Consider the following 12,788-nt stretch of genomic DNA (forward strand, 5'->3'; position numbering starts at 1 on the left):
TCTCTCCAGCCATGACACGCTTCACCTTCTACCTATCATCTCCATAGTGTCCCTATCTAACAGACCCCTATCCCTTACCCACACCCTCAGCCTCTATGCAAAATATTCTCTCCTCCTACATATTTCTCATTCTGTGCGGGTCCTTCAGATGCTAAGTGAAAGTGCAATCCTCCAGTGTTTTTCTTTCGGAAAAGAATATCATCTCATCGCAAGCGTGTTATTCAAATTGTATATATTTTACGTCCTTTTAGCTGTCCATCATTAAGATTTATAACTGAAATCGTAAACAGTCCTCATGTTCGAAGTACCTTTATGAATGATCTTGTGTGAAGAGCGGTCTCACTAATAGCCCCCCCCCCCTCCCGTATAGAGCGTGGGGGATGAAACAACAGTAAAGAAAAAAAACTCTCTCCAGCCATGACACGCTTCACCTTCTACCTATCATCTCCATAGTGTCCCTATCTAACAGACCCCTATCCCTTACCCACACCCTCAGCCTCTATGCAAAATATTCTCTCCTCCTACATATTTCTCATTCTGTGCGGGTCCTTCAGATGCTAAGTGAAAGTGCAATGCTCCAGTGTTTTTCTTTCGGAAAAGAATATCATCTCATCGCAAGCGTGTTATTCAAATTGTATATATTTTTCGTCCTTTTAGCTGTCCATCATTAAGATTTATAACTGAAATCGTAAACAGTCCTCATGTTCGAGGTACCTTTATGAATGATCTTGTGTGAAGAGCGGTCTCACTAGTAGCCCCCCCCCCCCCTCCCGTATAGAGCGTGGGGGATGAAACAACAGTAAAGAAAAAAAACTCTCTCCAGCCATGACACGCTTCACCTTCTACCTATCATCTCCATAGTGTCCCTATCTAACAGACCCCTATCCCTTACCCACACCCTCAGCCTCTATGCAAAATATTCTCTCCTCCTACATATTTCTCATTCTGTGCGGGTCCTTCAGATGCCAAGTGAAAGTGCAATGCTCCAGTGTTTTTCTTTCGGAAAAGAATATCATCTCATCGCAAGCGTGTTATTCAAATTGTATATATTTTTCGTCCTTTTAGCTGTCCATCATTAAGATTTATAACTGAAATCGTAAACAGTCCTCATGTTCGAGGTACCTTTATGAATGATCTTGTGTGAAGAGCGGTCTCACTAGTAGCCCCCCCCCCCTTTCCCGTATAGAGCGTGGGGGATGAAACAACAGTAAAGAAAAAAAACTCTCTCCAGCCATGACACGCTTCACCTTCTACCTATCATCTCCATAGTGTCCCTATCTAACAGACCCCTATCCCTTACCCACACCCTCAGCCTCTATGCAAAATATTCTCTCCTCCTACATATTTCTCATTCTGTGCGGGTGCTACAGATGCTAAGTGAAAGTGCAATGCTCCAGTGATTTTCTTTCGGAAAAGAATATCATCTCATCGCAAGCGTGTTATTCAAATTGTATATATTTTTCGTCCTTTTAGCTGTCCATCATTAAGATTTATAACTGAAATCGTAAACAGTCCTCATGTTCGAGGTACCTTTATGAATGATCTTGTGTGAAGAGCGGTCTCACTAATAGCCCCCCCCCCCCCTCCCGTATAGAGCGTGGGGGATGAAACAACAGAAAAAAAAAAAACTCTCTCCAGCCATGACACGCTTCACCTTCTACCTATCATCTCCATAGTGTCCCTATCTAACAGACCCCTATCCCTTACCCACACCCTCAGCCTCTATGCAAAATATTCTCTCCTCCTACATATTTCTCATTCTGTGCGGGTCCTTCAGATGCTAAGTGAAAGTGCAATGCTCCAGTGTTTTTCTTTCGGAAAAGAATATCATCTCATCGCAAGCGTGTTATTCAAATTGTATATATTTTTCGTCCTTTTAGCTGTCCATCTTTAAGATTTATAACTGAAATCGTAAACAGTCCTCATGTTCGAGGTACCTTTATGAATGATCTTGTGTGAAGAGCGGTCTCACTAATAGCCCCCCCCCCTCCCGTATAGAGGGTGGGGGATGAAACAACAGTAAAGAAAAAAAACTCTCTCCAGCCATGACACGCTTACCCTTCTACCTATCATCTCCATAGTGTCCCTATCTAACAGACCCCTATCCCTTACCCACACCCTCAGCCTCTATGCAAAATATTCTCTCCTCCTACATATTTCTCATTCTGTGCGGGTCCTTCAGATGCTAAGTGAAAGTGCAATGCTCCAGTGTTTTTCTTTCGGAAAAGAATATCATCTCATCGCAAGCGTGTTATTCAAATTGTATATATTTTTCGTCCTTTTAGCTGTCCATCATTAAGATTTATAACTGAAATCGTAAACAGTCCTCATGTTCGAGGTACCTTTATGAATGATCTTGTGTGAAGAGCGGTCTCACTAATAGCCCCCCCCCCCTCCCGTATAGAGCGTGGGGGATGAAACAACAGTAAAGAAAAAAAACTCTCTCCAGCCATGACATGCTTCACCTTCTACCTATCATCTCCATAGTGTCCCTATCTAACAGACCCCTATCCCTTACCCACACCCTCAGCCTCTATGCAAAATATTCTCTCCTCCTACATATTTCTCATTCTGTGCGGGTCCTTCAGATGCTAAGTGAAAGTGCAATGCTCCAGTGTTTTTCTTTCGGAAAAGAATATCATCTCATCGCAAGCGTGTTATTCAAATTGTACATATTTTTCGTCCTTTTAGCTGTCCATCATTAAGATTTATAACTGAAATCGTAAACAGTCCTCATGTTCGAGGTACCTTTATGAATGATCTTGTGTGAAGAGCGGTCTCACTAATAGCCCCCCCCCCCTCCCGTATAGAGCGTGGGGGATGAAACAACAGTAAAGAAAAAAAACTCTCTCCAGCCATGACACGCTTCACCTTCTACCTATCATCTCCATAGTGTCCCTATCTAACAGACCCCTGTCCCTTACCCACACCCTCAGCCTCTATGCAAAATATTCTCTCCTCCTACATATTTCTCATTCTGTGCGGGTCCTTCAGATGCCAAGTGAAAGTGCAATGCTCCAGTGTTTTTCTTTCGGAAAAGAATATCATCTCATCGCAAGCGTGTTATTCAAATTGTATATATTTTTCGTCCTTTTAGCTGTCCATCATTAAGATTTATAACTGAAATCGTAAACAGTCCTCATGTTCGAGGTACCTTTATGAATGATCTTGTGTGAAGAGCGGTCTCACTAGTAGCCCCCCCCCCCCCTCCCGTATAGAGCGTGGGGGATGAAACAACAGTAAAGAAAACAAACTCTCTCCAGCCATGACACGCTTCACCTTCTACCTATCATCTCCATAGTGTCCCTATCTAACAGACCCCTATCCCTTACCCACACCCTCAGCCTCTATGCAAAATATTCTCTCCTCCTACATATTTCTCATTCTGTGCGGGTCCTACAGATGCTAAGTGAAAGTGCAATGCTCCAGTGATTTTCTTTCGGAAAAGAATATCATCTCATCGCAAGCGTGTTATTCAAATTGTATATATTTTTCGTCCTTTTAGCTGTCCATCATTAAGATTTATAACTGAAATCGTAAACAGTCCTCATGTTCGAGGTACCTTTATGAATGATCTTGTGTGAAGAGCGGTCTCACTAATAGCCCCCCCCCCCCTCCCATATAGGGCGTGGGGGATGAAACAACAGTAAAGAAAAAAAACTCTCTCCAGCCATGACACGCTTCACCTTCTACCTATCATCTCCATAGTGTCCCTATCTAACAGACCCCTATCCCTTACCCACACCCTCAGCCTCTATGCAAAATATTCTCTCCTCCTACATATTTCTCATTCTGTGCGGGTCCTTCAGATGCTAAGTGAAAGTGCAATACTCCAGTGTTTTTCTTTCGGAAAAGAATATCATCTCATCGCAAGCGTGTTATTCAAATTGTATATATTTTTCGTCCTTTTAGCTGTCCATCATTAAGATTTATAACTGAAATCGTAAACAGTCCTCATGTTCGAGGTACCTTTATGAATGATCTTGTGTGAAGAGCGGTCTCACTAATAGCCCCCCCCCCCTCCCGTATAGAGCGTGGTGGATGAAACAACAGTAAAGAAAAAAAACTCTCTCCAGCCATGACACGCTTCACCTTCTACCTATCATCTCCATAGTGTCCCTATCTAACAGACCCCTATCCCTTACCCACACCCTCAGCCTCTGTGCAAAATATTCTCTCCTCCTACATATTTCTCATTCTGTGCGGGTCCTTCAGATGCTAAGTGAAAGTGTAATGCTCCAGTGTTTTTCTTTCGGAAAAGAATATCAGCTCATCGCAAGTGTGTTATTCAAATTGTATATATTTTTCGTCCTTTTAGCTGTCCATCATTAAGATTTATAACTGAAATCGTAAACAGTCCTCATGTTCGAGGTACCTTTATGAATGATCTTGTGTGAAGAGCGGTCTCACTAATAGCCCCCCCCCCCCTCCCGTATAGAGCGTGGGGGATGAAACAACAGTAAAGAAAAAAAACTCTCTCCAGCCATGACACGCTTCACCTTCTACCTATCATCTCCATAGTGTCCCTATCTAACAGACCCCTATCCCTTACCCACACCCTCAGCCTCTATGCAAAATATTCTCTCCTCCTACATATTTCTCATTCTGTGCGGGTCCTTCAGATGCTAAGTGAAAGTGCAATGCTCCAGTGTTTTTCTTTCGGAAAAGAATATCATCTCATCGCAAGCGTGTTATTCAAATTGTATATATTTTTCGTCCTTTTAGCTGTCCATCATTAAGATTTATAACTGAAATCGTAAACAGTCCTCATGTTCGAGGTACCTTTATGAATGATCTTGTGTGAAGAGCGGTCTCACTAATAGCCCCTCCCCCTCCCGTATAGAGCGTGGGGGATGAAACAACAGTAAAGAAAAAAAACTCTCTCCAGCCATGACACGCTTCACCTTCTACCTATCATCTCCATAGTGTCCCTATCTAACAGACCCCTATCCCTTACCCACACCCTCAGCCTCTATGCAAAATATTCTCTCCTCCTACATATTTCTCATTCTGTGCGGGTCCTTCAGATGCTAAGTGAAAGTGCAATGCTCCAGTGTTTTTCTTTCGGAAAAGAATATCATCTCATTGCAAGCGTGTTATTCAAATTGTATATATTTTTCGTCCTTTTAGCTGTCCATCATTAAGATTTATAACTGAAATCGTAAACAGTCCTCATGTTCGAGGTACCTTTATGAATGATCTTGTGTGAAGAGCGGTCTCACTAATAGCCCCCCCCCCCTCCCGTATAGAGCGTGGGGGATGAAACAACAGTAAAGAAAAAAAACTCTCTCCAGCCATGACACGCTTCACCTTCTACCTATCATCTCCATAGTGTCCCTATCTAACAGACCCCTATCCCTTACCCACACCCTCAGCCTCTATGCAAAATATTCTCTCCTCCTACATATTTCTCATTCTGTGCGGGTCCTTCAGATGCTAAGTGAAAGTGCAATGCTCCAGTGTTTTTCTTTCGGAAAAGAATATCATCTCATCGCAAGCGTGTTATTCAAATTGTATATATTTTTCGTCCTTTTAGCTGTCCATCATTAAGATTTATAACTGAAATCGTAAACAGTCCTCATGTTCGAGGTACCTTTATGAATGATCTTGTGTGAAGAGCGGTCTCACTAATAGCCCCCCCCCCTCCCGTATAGAGCGTGGGGGATGAAACAACAGTAAAGAAAAAAAACTCTCTCCAGCCATGACACGCTTCACCTTCTACCTATCATCTCCATAGTGTCCCTATCTAACAGACCCCTATCCCTTACCCACACCCTCAGCCTCTATGCAAAATATTCTCTCCTCCTACATATTTCTCATTCTGTGCGGGTCCTTCAGATGCTAAGTGAAAGTGCAATGCTCCAGTGTTTTTCCTTCGGAAAAGAATATCATCTCATCGCAAGCGTGTTATTCAAATTGTATGTATTTTTCGTCCTTTTAGCTGTCCATCATTAAGATTTATAACTGAAATCGTAAACAGGCCTCATGTTCGAGGTACCTTTATGAATGATCTTGTGTGAAGAGCGGTCTCACTAATAGCCCCCCCCCCCCCCCTCCCGTATAGAGCGATCTAGAACTTCTTATAATTAATTTCAAACTTGTCATAGAATTCCGACATCCTCTAGTCCTTAAGTCGGTCGATGACGTTCACTGCGTATTAAGATCACAGCAGCTAACTCGATTAGGTTTGTGTCTCATTTAAAAAAAAAGAAAAGAGAGCAGTTTAAAGTCGGAATTATAAACAGCGCTATCAAAATTACACCGCGGCATCTGCAGATCAATTCAGCTTCCATAACTAAGTGGTCAGCGCGTTATTGCTATATGAAGGGCCCGGGTTCGACTCACAGTATTTCTAGGGACTTTTCGTTAGTGATAGAGCTGGAAACGACGCACTCAGCCTAGTGATACCAGCTGAGGAGTTACTTGAGAGGGAAGTAGCGTCCCCTAGATCTGGAAAGCCTACAACAGTGTGCTGACACCATGACGTGCTCGGCAGAGGGTGACACGAAGGCCGGTCGGTACTGAATGGTCCGACAAGACCAGAAGATAGTGCTTTAGCTTGCACACTGAGGCGACAAAAGTCATGGGATAGCCTTATGCATATATATGCAGATTACAGTAATATCGCATACACAAGGTATTAAACGGCAGTGCATTGGCAGAGCTGTCGTTTGTACTCAGTCGATTCATGTTTCCGACGTGATTGACAGACTTTGAACGCAGAGTGATAGTTATAACGAGACGCATGGAACGTTCCATTTCGGAAATAGTTAGGGAATTCAGTATCCTGTGGTCCACAGTGTCAAGGGTGTGCCGGGAATACCATATTCCAGACATTGCCTCTCACCACAAACGACGCAGTGACCGACGGCATTCTCTTAACGATCGAGATCAGCGGCGTTTGCTTAGTGTTGTCAGTGTTAACAGACAAGCAACACTGCGTGAAATTGCCGCAGAAACGATGTGGGAAGTACGACGAACGTATCCGTTAGGATAGCCGGCCGAGACACAAGCAGCAACAGGGAAGTAACCGATTTTGTGACTTTTACGAGTGCCTAACCAGGAGCGAATTTTATAATATCATCTGTGTGCTTCAGTAGTTTAGTTTCTTCAGTTTCTGCGTGTTTATTTAATACCCAATAGCCACAGTTCTCGCCTTTTCGTTTGCGCCGGAAAGTAAACCGATTCCGTGACATATTACAAGTTGCTAATCGGGAACGAATAATGTAGTTTCACCTGAGTGCTTCGGTAGTTAGGTTTTTGAATCTCTGCGGGTTTATCTAACTTATTAGACACAGCTCCTACGTTTTCGTCAGGGCCTACAGTAGCGTTGCTCAGCACTTGCCGATAGTCCGTTTATCTGCGTAGTTTAGTTTTCCACGATCTTTAGTATGGGCAGGGACTTCGATTGTTGTGTGCGGATGCGAGTCGAGTTGGCGACACTTCGCTCTCTGCTTCAATCTATGTTAGCTTCGGTTTCACAGCTTGAGGCTGCAGTGGTTGGGCACCACTGTTCTGGGCTGGCCGTCGGTATCCAACGGACGTCCAGCATGTCCGAATCGTCCGATTGGTCTTCACCAGTGGCCAGCCCAGTTACTGTTCGCACTGAGGTTGACCCTTGCCCTGTGGTCGCGTGGGAGGTTGCCCCGGGTCGTAGAAGGCGGCGAAAGACTCCCCAGACGGCCTCACGTAAGGCCTCCCCGGTTTGTCTGACAGGTTCCGGGTGCTGTCTGTGGCTGATACTGTCGCTGAGCCAGATGCTGTCGCCTGTCCTGTTTCAGAGGAAACCTCTCAGCCTGCAAGATCCGGACAATCACAGCGGGTGGGATTATTGATACTTGTGAGCTCCAACGTTAGGCACGTTATGGACGCGTTCATGGCTGCCAAGAACGGAATGAAAACCAATATGCACTCCATGTGCATACCGGGTGGAGTCATTCCAGATGTGGAACGGGTCCTCCCGAATGCCATGAAGAGCACAGGGTGCAGCCAACTGCAGGTGGTTGTTGACGTTGATACCAATGACATGTGTCACTTTGGATCAGAAGAGATTCTCTCTGGTTTCGAGCGGCTAACAGAAGTGGTAAATGCCGCCAGTCTTGTTTGCAGGATGAATGCAGAGCTGACCACTTGCAGCATAGTCGACAGGACCGATTGCGGACCTCTGGTACAGAGCCGAGTGGAGGGTCTGAATCAGAGACTCAGATGGTTCTGCGACCTTGTAGGCTGCAGATCCCTCGACTTGTGCCAAAGGGAGATTGGTTTTCGGGTTCCGCTGAATAGGTCAGGTGTCCACTATACGCAGGAGGCGGCGACAGGGGTAGCAGTGGCCGTGTGGTGTGGACTGGACGGTTTATTTGGGTTAGAGGGTCTCGGGAAAACACAAGAAGGGCTTCAGTCACAAAGGGTGCTGGCCGAACACAGGAAGAACGTAAATGCAGGAACTATTGGTATAACAGTTGTAAATTATCGTAGCTGTGTTGGGAAAGTACAAAAGCTCCGAGCGCTAATAGAAAGCACTGATGATCAAATCGTTATAGGCACTGAAAGCTGGCTAAGGCTGTAGATAAGTTCAGCCGAAATTTTTGCGAAGAACCTAACCGTGTTCCGAAAGGATAGGCTAAACACGACTGGCGGTGGCGTGTTTGTTGCTGTTAGAAGTAGTTTATCTCGTCACGAAATTGAAGTAAATTGTTCCTGCGAGTTAGAATGGGCAGCAGTCATTGTTGGCAACCGGAATAAAATAATAATTGGATCCTTTTACCGACCTACCAATTCACATGATACAGTTGCTGAAAGGTCAAAGAAAACTTGAGTTCGATTTCAAACACTTACACGACTCGTACGATTAGAGTTGGTGGGGACTTTAATTTACCCTCGATATGTTGGCTAAAATAGATGTTTAATTCAGGAGATACGCATAAAACATCACCCGAAATTGTCCTAAACGCATTCTCCGAAAATTATTTCGAGCAGTTAGTTCATGAGCCCACACGAATAGTAAACGGTTGTGAAAACGCACTTGACCTCTTAGCAACAAATAATCTTTAGTTAATAACGGTCATCAAAACGGATACGGGCATTAGTGAACAAAGAGGAGCGAGACTGAATATTGTAACCCCCAAATCCTCCAAAAATAAACGAAAAATATACCTATTCAAAATGGCAGATAAAAATTCACTTGACGCCTTCCTGAGAGACACTCTCCAATCCTTACAAATTAATAATATAAATGTAAACCATATGTAGCTTGAATTCAAAGAAATAGTATAGGCAACAATTCAGAGAATAGACCAAATAAATTAACAAACGACGAAGTTGATCCTCCTAGGTACACAAAAAGCGTCAGAACACTGTTGCAGAAACAACGAAACAAACATGCCAAATTTAAACAGACGCAAAATCCCCAAAATTGGCGATCTTTACAGAAGCTCGAAATTCAGCGTAGACTTCAATGCGAGATGCTTATAACAGTTTCCACAACGAAACGTTGTCTCGAAACCTGGCAGAAAATCCAAAGAGATTCTGGTCGAATGTGAAGTATGTTGGCGGCAAGAAACAAGCAATGCCTTTCTCTGCGCGATAGCAATGGAAATACTAACGAAGACAGTGCTGCAAAATGCCTTCACAAATGAAGACGAAGTAAATATTCCAGAATTCAAATCAAGAACAGCTGCCAACATGAGTAACGTAGAAGTAAATATCCTCGGAGAAGTGAATCAACTTAAATCACTTAAGTCTGGTCCAGACTGTATACCAGTTAGGTTCCTTTCAGAGTGTGCTGATGCATTAGCTCCATACTTAACAATCACATACAACCGTTCACTCGACGAAAAATCCGTGCCCAAAGACTGAGAAGCTAAACAGGTCACACCAATATTCAAGAAAGGTAGTATGGGTAATCCAGTTAATTACAGGCCCATATAATTAACTTCGATATGCATCAGGGTTTTGGAACACATATTGTGTTCGAACATTATGAATTACTTCGAAGAAAACGGTCTATTGACACACAGTCAACATGGGTTTAGAAAACATTGTTCCTGTGAAACACAACTTGCTCTTTATTCGCATGAAGTGTTGAGTGCTATTGGCAAAGGATATCAGATCGATTCCGTATTTCAGGATTTCCGGAAGGCTTTTGACACTATACCACACAAGCGGCTTGTAGTGAAATTGCGTGCTTATGGAATATCGTCTCAGTTATGCGACTGGATTGGTGATTTCCTGTCAGAGAGGACACAGTTGTTAGTAATTGTCAGAAAGTCATCCAGTAACATAGAAGTGATTTCTGGCGTTCCCCAAGATAGTGTTATAGGCCCTTTGCTGTTCCTTATCTATATAAACGATTTGGGAGACAATCTGAGCAGCCGTCTTCGGCTGTTTGCAGATGACGCTGTCGTTTATCGACTAATAAAGTCATCAGAAGATTAAAAAAAATTGCAAAACGATTTAGTAAAGATATCTGAATGACGCTGAAATTCGTAGCTGACCCTAAATAACGGAAAGTGTGAGGTCAGCCACAGGACTGCTAAAAGGAATTCGTTAAACTTCGGTTACATGATAAATCAGTCAAATACAAAGGCCATAAATTCAACTAAATACCTAGGAATTACAATTACGATCAACTTTAATTGGAAGAAACACATAGAAAAATGCTGTGAGGAAGACTAAGGAAAGATTCCATTTTATTGGCACGACACTTAGAAAATGTAACAGACCTACTAAGGAGACTGCCTACACTACGCTTGTCCGTCCTCTTCTAGAATACTGCTGCACGGTGTGGGATCCTTACTAGATAGAACTGACAGAGTACATCGAAAAAGTTCAAAGAAGGGCAGCGTGTTTTGTATTATCGCGAAATAGGAGAGAGAGTATCATTAAAATGATACAGGGTTTGGGGTGGACAACATTAAAACATAGCGTTTTTCTTTGCAGCGGGACCATGTCACGGAATTTCAGTCATCAACTTTCTCTTCCGAACCCGAAAATATTTTTTTGATACCGACCTACATAGGGAGAAACGATCACCACGATAAAATAGGGGAAATCAGAGCTCATACGGAAACATTTAGGTGTTCGTTCTTTCCACGCGCTATACGAGATTGGAATAATAGAAAATTGTGAAGGTGGTTCGATGAAACCTCTGCGAGTTACTTAAATGTGATTTGCAGAGTATTCATGTAGATGTAGATGTAGATCCGCTGAAATTTGACGTTAATAGGCTATGGCAGCAGACAAGCGAAGCAAGTGCCTTTACTAACACCACGACATTGCCTGCAGCACCTCTCTTGCACTCGTCACGATATTGGTTGGACCTTAGACGACTGGTCAGATGTGTCCCGATTTCCGCTGGTAAGAGCTGATAGTAGGGTTAAAGTGTGGTGCAGACCCCCCCGAAGACACGGCTCCATGTTATCAACAAGTCACCGTGGAAGCTGGTGTTGGTTACATAATGGTGTGAGCCGTGTTTACATGGAACAAAAAATGGTTCAAATAGCTCTGAGCGCTATGGGACTCAACATCTGTGGTCCTCAGTCCCCTAGAACTTAGAACTACTTAAACCTAACTAACCTAAGGACATCACACACATCCATGCCCGAGGCAGGATTCGAACCTGCGACCGTAGCAGTCGCGTACATGGAACAGACTAGTTCCTCTGCTCCACCTGGAGCGATCATTGATCAGAAATTTTTATGTTCGGTTGCTTGAGGCCCATTTGCAGCCATTCATGGACTTCAAGTTCCCGAACAACGATGTAATCTTCATGGGTGATAATGCACTGTGTCACCGGGCCACAATTTCTGGTGATTGGTTTCTAGAACGTTCTGGACAATTTGAGCGAATAATTTAGCCATCCAGATCGCCCAGCATGAATCCCATAGAAGATTTATGGTACATAATCGAGAGATCAGTTCTTGCACAAAATCTTGTACCGGCAAAACTTTCGCAATTATGGGCAGCTATAGAGGCAGCATGACTTAATATTTCTGCAGAGGACTTCCGACGACTTGTTGAGTCCATATCAAGTCGAGTTACTGCACTACGCAGGGCAAAACGACACCCCACTCGATATTTGGAGGCGCCCCAGGACTTCTGTCACTTCAGTATATAACGAGGACCTGTACGTCCTACTGCAGAAAAAACTAAAACTTCATTCGTGACAATAAGAGTATTTTGGTTTAGTTCAGTTACTGTAGGATATTAGTGTATTTGCATATGTAATCACTTCAAGAAATTTTGTGAGTGCACCTGATAGTTTTTTGAGCTTTTATTTAAATGTGGACAAATTGCTTCTGTGAAAAATTGGTCATATGCTCACACGAATTTTAATTAAAAAGTGTCCTTCCAGCCACCGCCTGACAAATTCTCCCTGCAAAAATCTGGATATGTTTGTAAATAGAAAAAGGTATCCTGACAGTGTTGTGTACCACAGGTCTGCGATGGCAAAAATGTTTGAAATTTTTATAGTATTCTTATGGTATTTTTTGTGCTGAATACAGAAAAAAATAGTGAAAAAATTCCAGCACGCATTGTTTACACACAAATCACACATTGAATTTTTTACCTTTGAAGTATTTTTAAAATACGTAAAAACTATAACCTTTCAGCAAAATCTATATAATAACTTTAAAATGTAACATTTTTTGACCTAATAAGTTAACTTGCAAATGTAATCAGTCTAAATTTAGGCTGTCTTCTTGAGACAGCCTTCCTTCCGTAAAAAAAAAACTGTACGGTAAAACTGGTTAATATTAGATTTGCTGCTAGTATGCTGTCTGTGCCAG

This window comes from Schistocerca americana, chromosome 1 (genome assembly GCF_021461395.2).
Source record: "Schistocerca americana isolate TAMUIC-IGC-003095 chromosome 1, iqSchAmer2.1, whole genome shotgun sequence".
Taxonomy (NCBI): Eukaryota; Metazoa; Arthropoda; class Insecta; order Orthoptera; family Acrididae; genus Schistocerca; species Schistocerca americana.